The sequence below is a fragment of the Anomaloglossus baeobatrachus genome, chromosome 8, assembly GCF_048569485.1.
Source record: "Anomaloglossus baeobatrachus isolate aAnoBae1 chromosome 8, aAnoBae1.hap1, whole genome shotgun sequence".
Lineage (NCBI taxonomy): Eukaryota > Metazoa > Chordata > Amphibia > Anura > Aromobatidae > Anomaloglossus > Anomaloglossus baeobatrachus.
In genome coordinates this window covers 177,913,504-177,927,419 of record NC_134360.1, presented here as the reverse complement: position 1 = coordinate 177,927,419, position 13,916 = coordinate 177,913,504, and the positions used below count along the sequence as shown (strand labels likewise).

The following is a 13,916-nucleotide window of genomic DNA, read 5'->3' as shown; positions in this document are numbered from 1 at the left end:
ATATATATATATATATATATATATATATATATATATATATATATATATATATGTTTATATGCTATACATTTACACTGTCCGGTCGCACTGTTGATTTTTGGCTATATACCCTCCTGGATTGTGCTCAGAGTAGACAACAGCATGTCGTCCGCAAAAAGCAAGGGTGCCAAAGCACAGGCTTACTTTGCAACCTGTACCTCATGTGCGGCTATACTACCGGCAGGTTCCACTGACCCTCATTGTGTGCAATGCTCGGCCCCTGTGGCACTTACTCAGCCGGAGCCTCTGCTACTGGTGGCCCAGGTGGAACCACCTGCTACCACTGTCCAGTATTTGCTGACAAACTATCTGAGTCTATGGATAAATGGTCTGCTAAGATACTAGAAGCCTTACAGTCCAGACTGGTGACTCAGGCCCCGGGCACTGTTCAATCATTGACCCCAGGCCCCCCTCAATTGGAGCAGCAAAGGGCTCCTGGGGTGACCCATAGGTCCCAGGGTGAGGTCTCTGACACGGACCGCAGTCCCAGGCCGCCTAAGCGGGCTCGCTGGGAAATTCCCTCTACTTCATCACACTGTTCAGGGTCTCAGCAGGAGGACTCTCTGGAAGATGAAGCGGAGGTAGCAGATCAGGATTCTGATCCTGAGGCCGCTCTCAACCTAGATACACCTGAAGGTGACGCCATAGTGAATGACCTTATAGCGACCATCAATCAGGTGTTGGATATTTCTCCCCCAGCTCCTACAATTGAGGAGTCAGCTTCTCAGCAGGAGAAATTCCGTTTCAGGTTTCCCAAGCGTACATTGAGTACGTTTCTGGATCACTCTGACTTCAGAGAGGCAGTCCAGAAACACCGAGCTTGTCCAGATAAGCGTTTTTTCCAAGCGCCTTAAGGATACACGTTATCCCTTCCCCCCTGACGTTGTCAAAGGCTGGGCTCAGTGTCCTAAGGTGGATCCTCCAGTCTCCAGACTGGCGGCCAGATCCATAGTTGCAGTGGAAGATGGGGCTTCACTCACAGATGCCACTGACAGACAGATGGAGCTATGGTTGAAATCCATATATGAAGCTATCGGCGCGTCTTTTGCTCCAGCATTCGCAGCCGTATGGGCACTCCAAGCTATCTCAGCTTGTCATGCGCAGATTAATACAGTCACACGTACATCTGCTCCGCAAGTGGTGTCCTTAACCTCTCAGGCGTCGGCGTTTGCGTCCTACGCCATTAATGCTGTCCTGGACTCTGCGAGCCGTACGGCGGTAGCATCCGCCAATTCGGTGGTAGTCCGCAGGGCCATGTGGCTACGTGATTGGAAGGCAGACTCTGCTTCCAAAAAGTTCTTAATCGGTTTGCCATTTTCTGGCGACCGCCTGTTTGGTGAGCGATTGGATGAAATCATTAAACAATCCAAGGGAAAGGACTCATCCTTACCCCAGTCCAAACCAAACAGACCTCAACCACGGAAGGTACAATCGAGGTTTCGGTCCTTTCGGCCCGCGGCCAGGTCTCAATTCTCCTCGTCCAAAAGGCCTCAGAAGGATCAGAGGAACTCCGATTCATGGCGGTCTAAGTCACGTCCTAAAAAGACCGCCGGAGGAACCGCTCCCAAAGCGGCCTCCTCATGACTTTCGGCCTCCTCACACCGCATCCTCGGTCGGTGGCAGGCTTTCCCGATTTTGCGACGCCTGGCTGCCACAGGTAAAAGTCCGATGGGTGAGAGACATTCTATCTCACGGTTACAGGATAGAGCTCAGCTCTCGTCCTCCGACTCGATTCTTCAGAACATCTCCGCCCCCCGAGAGAGCCGATGCTCTTCTTCAGGCGGTGTGTACTCTGAAGGCGGAAGGAGTGGTGATCCCTGTTCCTCTTCAGCAACAGGGTCACGGTTTTTACTCCAACTTGTTCGTGGTGCCAAAAAAGGACGGATCCTTCCGTCCTGTTCTGGACCTAAAACTGCTCAACAAACACGTAAAACCAGGCGGTTCCGGATGGAATCGCTCCGCTCCGTCATCGCCTCAATGTCCCAAGGAGATTTCCTGGCATCAATCGACATCAAAGATGCTTATCTCCATGTACCGATTGCACCAGAGCATCAGCGCTTCCTGCGTTTCGCCATAGGGGACGAACACCTTCAGTTCGTGGCACTGCCTTTCGGCCTGGCGACAGCCCCACGGGTCTTCACCAAGGTCATGGCAACAGTGGTAGCAGTCCTACACTCTCAGGTACACTCGGTGATCCCTTACTTAGACGATCTGCTTGTCAAGGCACCCTCTCAAATGGCATGCCAACACAGCCTGAACATTGCTCTGGAGACTCCAGAGTTTCGGGTGGATCATCAATTTTCCAAAGTCAAATCTGACACCGGCCCAATCACTGACATATCTTGGCATGGAGTTTCATACTCTCTCAGCGATAGTGAAGCTTCCGCTGGACAAACAGCGTTCACTACAGACAGGGGTGCAATCTCTCTTTCAAGGCCAGTCACACCCCCTGAGGCGCCTCATGCACTTCCTAGGGAAGATGGTAGCAGCAATGGAGGCAGGTCCTTTTGCGCAGTTTCACCTGCGTCCACTTCAATGGGACATTCTCCGCAAATGGGACAGGAAGTCGACGTCCCTCGACAGGAACGTCTCCCTTTCGCGGGCAGCCAAGGCTTCCCTTCAGTGGTGGCTTCTCCCCACTTCTCTGTCGAAGGGGAAATCCTTCCTGCCCCCATCCTGGGCTGTGGTCACGACGGACGCGAGCCTGTCAGGGTGGGGAGCGGTCTTTCTCCACCACAGGGCTCAGGGTACTTGGACTCAGCCAGAGTCCTCCCTTCAGATCAATGTTCTGGAGATAAGGGCAGTGTATCTTGCCCTAAAGGCGTTCCAGCCGTGGCTGGAAGGCAAGCAGATCCGAATTCAGTCGGACAACTCCACAGCGGTGGCATACATCAACCACCAAGGCGGAACACGCAGTCGGCAAGCCTTCCAGGAAGTCCGGCGGATTCTGCTGTGGGTGGAAGCCACAGCCTCCACCATATCCGCAGTTCACATCCCGGGCGTAGAAAACTGGGAAGCAGACTTTCTCAGTCGCCAGGGCATGGACGCAGGGGAATTGGCCCTTCACCTGGACGTGTTTCAGGAGATCTGTTGCCGCTGGGGGATGCCGGACGTCGACCTAATGGCGTCCCGGCACAACAACAAGGTCCCGACATTCATGGCACGGTCTCAAGATCACAGAGCTCTGGCGGCAGACGCCTTAGTTCAGGATTGGTCGCAGTTTCAACTCCCTTATGTGTTTCCTCCTCTGGCACTGTTGCCCAGAGTGTTACGCAAGATCAGGTCCGACTGCCGCCGCGCCATCCTCGTCGCTCCAGACTGGCCGAGGAGGTCGTGGTACCCGGATCTGTGGCATCTCACGGTGGGCCAACCGTGGGCACTACCAGACCGACCAGACTTGCTGTCTCAAGGGCCGTTTTTCCATCTGAATTCTGCGTCCCTCAACCTGACTGTGTGGCCATTGAGTCCTGGATCCTAGCGTCTTCAGGGTTATCTCAAGAGGTCATTGCCACTATGAGACAGGCTAGGAAACCAACGTCCGCCAAGATCTACCACAGGACGTGGAGGATATTCCTATCTTGGTGCTCTGATCAGGGTTTTTCTCCCTGGCCATTTGCCTTGCCCACTTTTCTTTCCTTCCTTCAATCCGGATTGGAAAAAGGGTTGTCGCTCGGCTCCCTTAAGGGACAAGTCTCGGCGCTCTGTGTTTTTTCAGAAGCGCCTAGCCAGACTTCCACAGGTACGCACGTTCCTGCAGGGGGTTTGTCACATAGTCCCTCCTTACAAGCGGCCGTTAGAACCCTGGGATCTGAACAGGGTGCTGATGGCTCTTCAGAAACCACCTTTCGAGCCAATGAAGGATATTTCTCGCTCACGCCTTTCGCAGAAAGTGGTCTTCCTAGTAGCAGTCACATCACTTCGGAGAGTGTCTGAGCTAGCGGCGCTGTCATGCAAAGCCCCTTTCCTGGTGTTTCACCAGGATAAGGTGGTTCTGCGTCCGGTTCCGGAATTTCTCCCTAAGGTGGTGTCACGAACCACCGGGGGGGTCACTCAGAAATCCCCCGCGCTGGCTACCAGTACGTCACAATCGGGGGGTGACAAGTGGGGGTCACCCCTCCTTTATACCTCCCGACCGACAGACAGAGCACGTGACGCGCTCTCTAGCGCCCCTCTTATAGTCAGGCCAATTATGGAATTGCCCGACAATAAGCAAGGAGGCCGCTATACTACTTATGCCGATTATTGAAGGGTCCCCGGTGAGAGTAGGGTATATATTCCCCCGACCTCCGCGGGCGGAATATATAAAACCTCCCCGAATCTCACTGGCCTCCCCACAATAATCCTTGGCACAAACTCGCTGCCACCAACCGCTTCACGGTAACTATTAGCCGAACACACGGACGTGGGATTCAAGATCGAGATAACAGAACAGCCCAAGATTAATTATATAATTTAATCAGCCTAAAGCACACTAGAACTACAATATATACAATAGGGAATCTACAGAATATACATATGTCAGAGTACAGTTACAAGCAAAGCATGGGTTACAAACAGGCATACACAGTTCCAGCAGTTACCTTGTGCGTCTGGCCACAGGGGGGCGCTGTAGGCCAGGTTTCTAGGATCCTTCCCACAGATGTTTCCTACACGTGACCCCCAGCGAAAGAACCCTGGAAAATGGCCGAAGTAGGGTTATCAACCTGGGCAAATCCAGGTCCCTTCCTACCTTCGTGACCTCAGAGGGAGCACTGCTCCACCCCTGGCTGGAGTTATGGACAAAATCCACAACATGGAATATGGCCATAACTTGGCCTGGGAGCGTCGTAGGCGGACGCCAATGCTCTCATTGTGACAGTTATGAATTTAGCTACAGAATGAGAGGACTCATGACTTGTCTACTAGTTCCCCATTGGCTGATATCACGCCTGGGGTATTTCCCAAGCTCCCGCTCCCATAAAAAGGGTGTGCCAGCATCGTCCGCATGCGGAGACACCATTTTTATGGTTGCCATATTTATCGGAAATATGGCTTGCGAGATATGAACCATTTTTTACTGGAGTCGTTCTGTCTGGATACTTCCAAGCTTGCTAATTAGATAGCAGCTCCTACCACAGGGTCACGGCAGGGAGTCCTCCTGTGTCCATTGTTCCCACATCATCTCATCTCCATATCACAGGAGATGGCCATGGAGGTGTAACACCTTCACAGATGCTGGACATTGAGAACAAGAAGGGAGGGGGGCACTGCCAGGGAGTGATGAGCGATTATGACTGGAAGTCATAATTCATCTTCATATCCCGGGATTTGCCTCACACCTCCCCCCTTTTGAGGGCGCTAGGGGGCAGCACACTCCGGTGTTCCCCCGTGCGCCCGTCCGCGACCTCTCCTTGTCGGGACAGCCCGTCTGCGTTACCGTGGTCACGGCCCCTTTTGTGGCGAATGGTGAAGTTGTATTGCTGGAGCGCAAGGCTCCATCGCAACAATCGCCCATTCGTCCCAGAGACGGTGTGCAACCAGCTGAGGGGATTGTGGTCCGTCTCCACGATGAAGTGGCGCCCGTATAGATAGGGTTGCAGACGCTGCAGGGCCCACACTATGGCCAGGCACTCCTCCATCGTGGAATAGGCCACTTCCCTTGGTAACAGCTTCCTGCTCAGGTACAAGACTGGGTGCTCTTGGCTCGCAGAGTCCACCTGGCTGAGCACCGCACCGAGGCCGAAGTCACTGGCGTCGGTCTGTACTACAAACGGCCGCGTGAAGTCGGCTGCCTGTAGCACGGGCGGGCTGGACAGGGCGTCCTTTAGGGCCTGGAAGGCTGTCTCGCAGTCCATTGTCCAATCGACTGCAGAGGGCAGCTTCTTCTTGGTGAGGTCCGTCAAGGGCTTTGCCAGGCTACTATAGCGTGGAACAAACCTCCTATAGTACCCGGCGGTCTCCAAGAAGGACATCACCTGCTTCTTGGTCCTGGGGGTGGGCCAGGATGCGATGGCCTCCACTTTCTCAGGCTCGGGCTTCAGTGTTCTCCCGCCTACCCGGTGACCGAGGTACTGGACCTCGCTCATGGCCAGCTGACACTTTCCCGGCTTGATGGTCAAACCTGCCCGGTGGATCCGCCTGAGCACCTGTGCTAGATGCTCTAGGTGGTCCTCCCAGGTGGGACTGAAGACGGCAATGTCATCCAGGTACGCGGCCGCGTACCCTTCAAGTCCCTTGAGCAGGGTGTTGACCATCCGCTGGAAAGTGGCAGGGGCATTCCTCATCCCGAATGGCATCACCGTGGACTCGTATAGTCCAAATGGGGTGTGAGGCAAATCCCGGGATATGAAGATGAATTATGACTCCAGTCATAATCCCTCATCACTCCCTGGCAGTGCCCCCTCCCTTCTTGTCCTCAGTGTTCCACTTACACCTCCATGGCCATGTCCTGTGATATGGAAATTAGGTGGCTTAGGGACAATGGACACAGGATGACTCCCTGCCGTGACCCTGTAGTGGGGGCTGCTAGCTAGTTAGCAAGGCTATGGAAATAGCCAGACAGAACGACTCCAGTAAAAAATGGTTCATATCTCGCAAGCCATATTTCCGATAAATATGGCAACCATAAAAATGGTGTCTCCGCATGCGGACGATGCCGGCACACCCTTTTTATGGGAGCAGGACATTGGGAAATGCCCCAGGCGTGATATCAGCCAATGGGGAACTGGCAGACAGGTCATGAGTCCCCTCGTTCTGTAGCTAAATTCATAACTGTCACAATGAGAGCATTGGCGTCCGCCTACGACGCTCCCAGGCAAAGTTATGGCCCATATTCCATGTTGGGATATTGTCCATAACTCAAGCCAGGGGTGGAGCAGTGCTCCCTGTGAGGTCACGAAGGTAGGAGGGGACCTGGATTTGCCCAGGTTGATAACCCTACTTCGGCCATTTTCCAGTGTTCTTTTCGCTGGGGGCACGTGTAGGAAACATCTGTGGGAAGGATCCTAGAAACCTGGGTACAGCGCCCCCCTGTGGCCAGACGCAACAAGGTAACTGCTGGAACTGTGTATGCCTGTTTGTAACCCATGCTTTGATTGTAACTGTACTCTGACATATGTATATTCTGTAGATTCCCTATTGTATATATTGTAGTTTCTAGTGTGCTTTAGGCTGATTAAATTATATAATTAATCTTGGGCTGTTCTGTTATCTCGATCTTGAATCCCACGTCTGTGTGTTCGGCTAATAGTTACCGTAAATCGGTTGGTGGCAGCGAATTGTGCCAAGGATTATTGTGGGGAGGCCAGTGAGATTCGGGGAGATTTTATATATTCCGCCCGCGGAGGTCGGGGGAATATATACCCTACTCTCACTGGGGACCCTTCAATAATCGGCATACGTAGTATAGCGGCCTCCTTGCTTATTGTCGGGCAATTCCATAATTGGCCTGACTATAAGAGGGGCGCTAGAGAGCGCGTCACGTGCTCTGTCTGTCGGTCGGGAGGTATAAAGGAGGGGTGACCCCACTTGTTACCCCCCGATTGTGACGTACTGGTAGCCAGCGCGGGGGATTTCTGAGTGACCCCCCCGGTGGTTTGTGACATGGGGTAATAAAGGCAGAGCGTTCCCTGGCCTTGCGAGTCAGGGGGATCTGCCAATATCCCCGGCTCAGGTCCATGATGGTCAGGTACTGAGCCCCGGCCAACTGATCGAGCAGGTCATCGATGCGTGGCATTGGGTACGCATCGGCGACCGTGACAGCATTGAGCCCCCTGTAGTCCACGCAGAACCGAGTGGTTCGGTCCTTCTTAGGGACGAGGACTACAGGCGAGGCCCAAGCGCTGTTGGATGCCTGGATCACCCCCAGCTTCAGCATCTCGTCAATCTCCTGGCGCATGTGTTGCTGCACCTCCAGGGAAACCCGATATGCTGAACGCCGGATCGGGGGATGATCCCCAGTGTCCACGTGATGGACAGCCAAGTCAGTCCTTCCGGGCTGGTTGGTAAACAACCCCCGGAAGGGGAGGAGGGTGGCCCACAGCTGGGACCGTTGGTCCTCCAAGAGCTGGTGGCCAACCTCCACATCCTCAATGGATCCGCCGGCCCTAACCGGGGCTAGCATATCCAAGAGGGTTTCCGCTTCTCCCTCCTCGGGCAGGTTGCACACGGGGAGCGCACACGCCTCCCGCTCATGATGTGCCTTCATCATGTTCACATGGAGGGGCTTCCGCCTTCCACAGGCAGGGTCCAGGGTGACCAGGTACGTCACAGGGTTGAGCTGCTGGTACACGAGGTATGGGCCTTCCCAGGCTGCCTGAAGCTTGTCCTGTGGTACGGGGACCAGTACCCACACCTTTTGACCCACTTGGTAGGTCCTCTCACAAGCGTTCTGGTCGTACCAACGCTTCTGATCGGCCTGGGCTTGAGCCATATTGTCGTGTACCAGTTGCGTCAAGGCCTGCATTTTGTCCCGGAAGCGCATGACATACTCGATAACCGACACTCCAGGGGTGGCCAAATCCCCTTCCCAAGCCTCTTTCACCAGAGCCAGGGGGCCCCGCACACGTCGCCCGTACAGGAGCTCAAACGGTGAGAATCCTGTTGAGGCCTGTGGAACCTCCCGGTAAGCAAATAACAGGTGTGGGAGATACCGCTCCCAGTCACGCCCATGGGAGTCGACCAACATCTTAAGCATCTGCTTTAAGGTGCCATTGAACCGCTCGCACAGGCCATTAGTCTGTGGATGGTACGGGCTGGCCACCAGATGTCGCACCTGGACTTGCTTACAGAGGGCCTCCATCAGCTGGGACATGAATTGGGTCCCCCGGTCAGTGAGCATTTCCTGGGGAAAACCCACTCGGGAGAAAATCTCCAGCAATGCGGTGGCCACCTTGTCAGCCCGAATGGACGACAAGGCCACTGCTTCTGGGTACCGGGTGGCATAGTCCACTACCGTCAGTATGAAGCGTTTCCCGGAGCTGCTGGGGATGGCCAGCGGGCCGACCAGATCCACAGCCACCCTCCTGAAAGGCTCATCGATGATGGGCAGAGATACCAGTGGGGCTTCGGGGCGTGGCCCCGCCTTCCCCACTCTCTGACAGGTTTCACACGAACGGCAGTAGGCAGCCACATCGGCCCCCATTTTTGGCCAGTAGAAATGCTGGTTTAACCTGGCCTTGGTCTTAGCGATCCCTAGGTGTCCGGCCATCGGAATCTCATGTGCGATCCGCAACAACTCCGTCCGGAACGGATAGGGTACCACCAACTGTCGGTCCCTGGGCCACGCCTCCGGTGAACCCTGCTGGACCGTGGCCCGGTACAGCCGTCCTTGGTCCCAGACCACTCGCTCCGGGTCCGAGTCCGAGGGAGGCTGTGCCGCCTGCTCCTTAAGAGCTTTCAGGCTGTCGTCAGCTTCTAACGCTGCCTGAAACCCCTGACTAGATGTGGCCAGAATCGACGAGACTGTCACATCTTCGGTCAGTACCCCGGGACCTGTGTCCTGGCCTCCACCTGACTCGGCTGTCACTTGGTCAGAAGGGGAAGAGCTATCGGACCTCCGGGAGGCCCCTTGGCTTCCAGCACTCCCACTGCGGGTGACAGCGGCCACAGCCGCTGCGACCGTGGGTCGTGCCTGCTCCTCCTCCGTTCCTGACCAAGTCGCCGGTTCAGGCAGACCGACCTGGCTTCCTGACACCCCGGTTGTGGGGGAACCATGCACCGAGATCTTACCTGGGAGCACTTCCGCTCCTGGACCGGCCCCAATCTCACCTGCCTGTTCCCCTCCTGCAGCAACAGAACCCCGCTGTGAAATCTCTGGGGACCCCACATTTGCTGTGGTAGCCCCCACCCCACACACTGGTCCTCCCCCTGCAGCACCCTGCTCTCTGCTTATCCCTGCAGAGGGCAGCAGATCCCAGCTCACAGGCTGATTACTTGTAGAGGCATTGTCACACCTTTCTCTGACCCCCTCCCCTGTCACAGCTGCAGCTGTGTGTGTGTCTATGGTGTCTGTGCAAGCAGAAATATCAGAGTTCACTCCCCCCTCTCTCACATCATTCATAGATAACACATTAACATTGTCAGGAGTCATGTCCGTACTGGCTGAAGGTTCAGCCCTTGGTGGGGGCCCAAACTGGGAGGTTATCTGCCCCAAATCTGTCCCAAGTAGCACGTTTGCGGGGATCCGATCAGTTACCCCCACCTCCCTCACCCCTCGCCCTGCGCCCCAGTCCACATAAATGTCAGCAACAGGCAGCGCCGGGTCAATGCCTCCAATCCCGGAGACAGCGAGGGTTTTTCCAGGGATCAAGTCTTGGGGGGACACCATCTCAGGCCGCACCAGAGTCACCTCCGAGGCGCTGTCTCGCAGTCCTATGGTCACAGACCGGCCGACGGTGACAGGTTGGAAGCTGTCCAGGGACCTACCACCACCCCCACCCACACAATACACCTTGGGCGGCCCTTGGGACGGGGACGGGGCCTTGGGACGCTGAGGGCACATGGCCTTGAAGTGTCCAGGTAGGTTGCACTGGTGGCACCGTCTTGGCTCTGCCACGGGCCTGGAGAGGGGAGTTGAGGGGGACACCCCCTGCAGTCTAGGGGCAGGTGGGGCAGTCGCAGAATTCATCTTACCCCCTCTCCAGGTGCTGCTGGTGGCTGCTCTCCTGGCCTCAGGAGCCCGATTGTTGGTGTAGTCATCGGCCAGGGCAGCTGTAGCCGTGGACCCCTTTGGCTTCTGGTCTCGGATGAACTGGCGGAGATCCTCAGGGCAGTTCCACAAGAGTTGCTCCGTGATGAACAAGTCCAGGATCTCCGGTCCGGTGGAAAGCTGCAGGCCTTGGGTCCAGTGGTCGGCAGCTCGGGCAAGTGCCCGCCTGTGGTCAGCCCAGGAGTCCTTTGGTCCCTTCTGTAGGCTCCGGAACTTCTTGCGGTAGGACTCTGGAGTGAGGTTGTACTGTTGGATCAGGGCCCGCTTGATGGTGTCGTAGCCCTGATCTGCCTCAGCAAGCAAGTCCCCAAGGATTTCCAGGGCCTTACCCCTTAAACGGGGGGTCAGGTATTTGGCCCACTGGTCCTTGTCCAGATGGTGCTGCAAGCAAGTCCGTTCAAAAGCAGTCAAGAAAGAGTCCAAGTCTCCATCCTTCTCCAGCACTGGGAAGTCCTCAACACGGACCTTTGGAAGTTTGGTGTCTTGAAGGTCACGTGTGGCTGATGAGGGCCGGAGCTGAGCTAGCTGCAGCTGGTGGTCCCGGTCTGCCTGTTGCCGTCGCTCCGCAGCCTCACGCTCTGCCTGGCGCTCTTCACGCGCTGCCTGCCGCTCTGCAGCCTCACACGCTGCCCTGCGCTCTGCCATGAGTTCCCTGTAGCCCTCCCGGTCTCCAGCCTGGAGAAGGGCCATAGCCATTTGAAGAAGGCTATCCGAGCCTCCCAGGCTCGGTGGAATGGCACGTGGTGATCTGCGGCCCGCTGCGGAGCCTGGTGATTCACTGTCCATTGCAGAGCGGAGGGCTGGCATCTGGCTCGTTGAGGACCCTTGGGTGAGCTGCTCCTCATCTTGTCCAGCAGTGCCAGGTTGTGCAATGTCCTCTGCAGAGCTGTTTTCTGGCGTCGAGCTCCTGGAGGACTCGTGGGCAACCTCCTCATTACTGTCCACAGCACCGTCCTCCCTCTCTTCGGCTCCTGCTTTAGCATTGGCCAGTTGCCTAGCTCTGCTCCTGGTGCCATCAGCCATTCTTGCAGACTTTTTGTCACTGACACAGAACTGACACCTGATGCCTCCACACACCTTACAGTATCTGCACTCTGACACTCTAGTGTTGAGCTAGTCTGAAGACCCCAGCAGCCACAGCTGCTGCAGGTAGTCTTTAGTGTCTGGGAGTATGGGTCTCACACTCACACACACTATTATCTCGATCCCACCGCTATGCCACCAATATGTCACGAACCACCGGGGGGGTCACTCAGAAATCCCCCGCGCTGGCTACCAGTACGTCACAATCGGGGGGTGACAAGTGGGGGTCACCCCTCCTTTATACCTCCCGACCGACAGACAGAGCACGTGACGCGCTCTCTAGCGCCCCTCTTATAGTCAGGCCAATTATGGAATTGCCCGACAATAAGCAAGGAGGCCGCTATACTACTTATGCCGATTATTGAAGGGTCCCCGGTGAGAGTAGGGTATATATTCCCCCGACCTCCGCGGGCGGAATATATAAAACCTCCCCGAATCTCACTGGCCTCCCCACAATAATCCTTGGCACAAACTCGCTGCCACCAACCGCTTCACGGTAACTATTAGCCGAACACACGGACGTGGGATTCAAGATCGAGATAACAGAACAGCCCAAGATTAATTATATAATTTAATCAGCCTAAAGCACACTAGAACTACAATATATACAATAGGGAATCTACAGAATATACATATGTCAGAGTACAGTTACAAGCAAAGCATGGGTTACAAACAGGCATACACAGTTCCAGCAGTTACCTTGTGCGTCTGGCCACAGGGGGGCGCTGTAGGCCAGGTTTCTAGGATCCTTCCCACAGATGTTTCCTACACGTGACCCCCAGCGAAAGAACACTGGAAAATGGCCGAAGTAGGGTTATCAACCTGGGCAAATCCAGGTCCCCTCCTACCTTCGTGACCTCAGAGGGAGCACTGCTCCACCCCTGGCTGGAGTTATGGACAAAATCCACAACATGGAATATGGCCATAACTTGGCCTGGGAGCGTCGTAGGCGGACGCCAATGCTCTCATTGTGACAGTTATGAATTTAGCTACAGAATGAGAGGACTCATGACTTGTCTACTAGTTCCCCATTGGCTGATATCACGCCTGGGGTATTTCCCAAGCTCCCGCTCCCATAAAAAGGGTGTGCCAGCATCGTCCGCATCAGGGCTGTGGAGTCGGAGTCGTGGAGTCTGAGTCGGAGCTCATTTTGGTGGAGTCGGAGTCGGTATAAAATGCTCCGACTCCTAAAATATATAATAAATTGGGGACAGGAGTGCAATGCAGAATGTGCTGAATATTTTACTAAATAATAACATTTAGTATAATGCTTATATTTAAGTGAAAAATGTATTGTAGTACAATGTGAACATCAGACATTTAATTGTTTTTATGATACAATAATCAAGATATTTGGATAGAACATAAAATATATTTATTGGAATACAACTTTAGAACACAAAAAACTGTAATAAATTGTAAATATGTAATACACTATGTAATATACAGTAGATTACATATATATCTTGTGTGTGTATATACACTGTATATACATATATATACAGTGTATATACACACACAAGATATATATGTAATCTACTGTATATTACATAGTGTATTACATATTTACAATTTATTACAGTTTTTTGTGTTCTAAAGTTGTATTCCAATAAATATATTTTATGTTCTATCCAAATATCTTGATTATTGTATCATAAAAATTATTAAATGTCTGATGTTCACATACACATATTCATGTACTACAATAAATTTTTCACCTAACTATAAGCAATATATGTCCGAGTCCGAGTCCGAGTCCGAGTCCGAGTCCGAGTCCGAGTCCGAGTCCGAGTCCGAGTCCGAGTCCGAGTCCGAGTCCGAGTCCGAGTCCGAGTCCGAGTCCGAGTCCGAGTCCGAGTCCGAGTCCGTGCAAGAGAATTTGAGGAGTCGGAGTCCGTGCAAGAGAATTTGAGGAGTCGGAGTCCGTGCAAGAGAATTTGAGGAGTCGGAGTCGGTGCAAGAGAATTTGAGGAGTCGGAGTCGGTGCAAGAGAATTTGAGGAGTCGGAGTCGGTGCAAGAGAATTTGAGGAGTCGGAGTCGGTGCAAGAGAATTTGAGGAGTCGGAGTCGGTGCAAGAGAATTTGAGGAGTCGGAGTCGGTGCAAGA

The 13,916-nt window shown here is 54.0% G+C and overlaps 1 protein-coding gene across 4 annotated transcripts in view; it reads left to right on the top strand.

Moving 5' to 3' along the window:
* The window catches only part of PRRC2C (proline rich coiled-coil 2C), a 344,519-nt gene that overhangs the window by 36,000 nt on the left and 294,603 nt on the right, over positions 1-13,916 (top strand). The window lies entirely within an intron of this gene.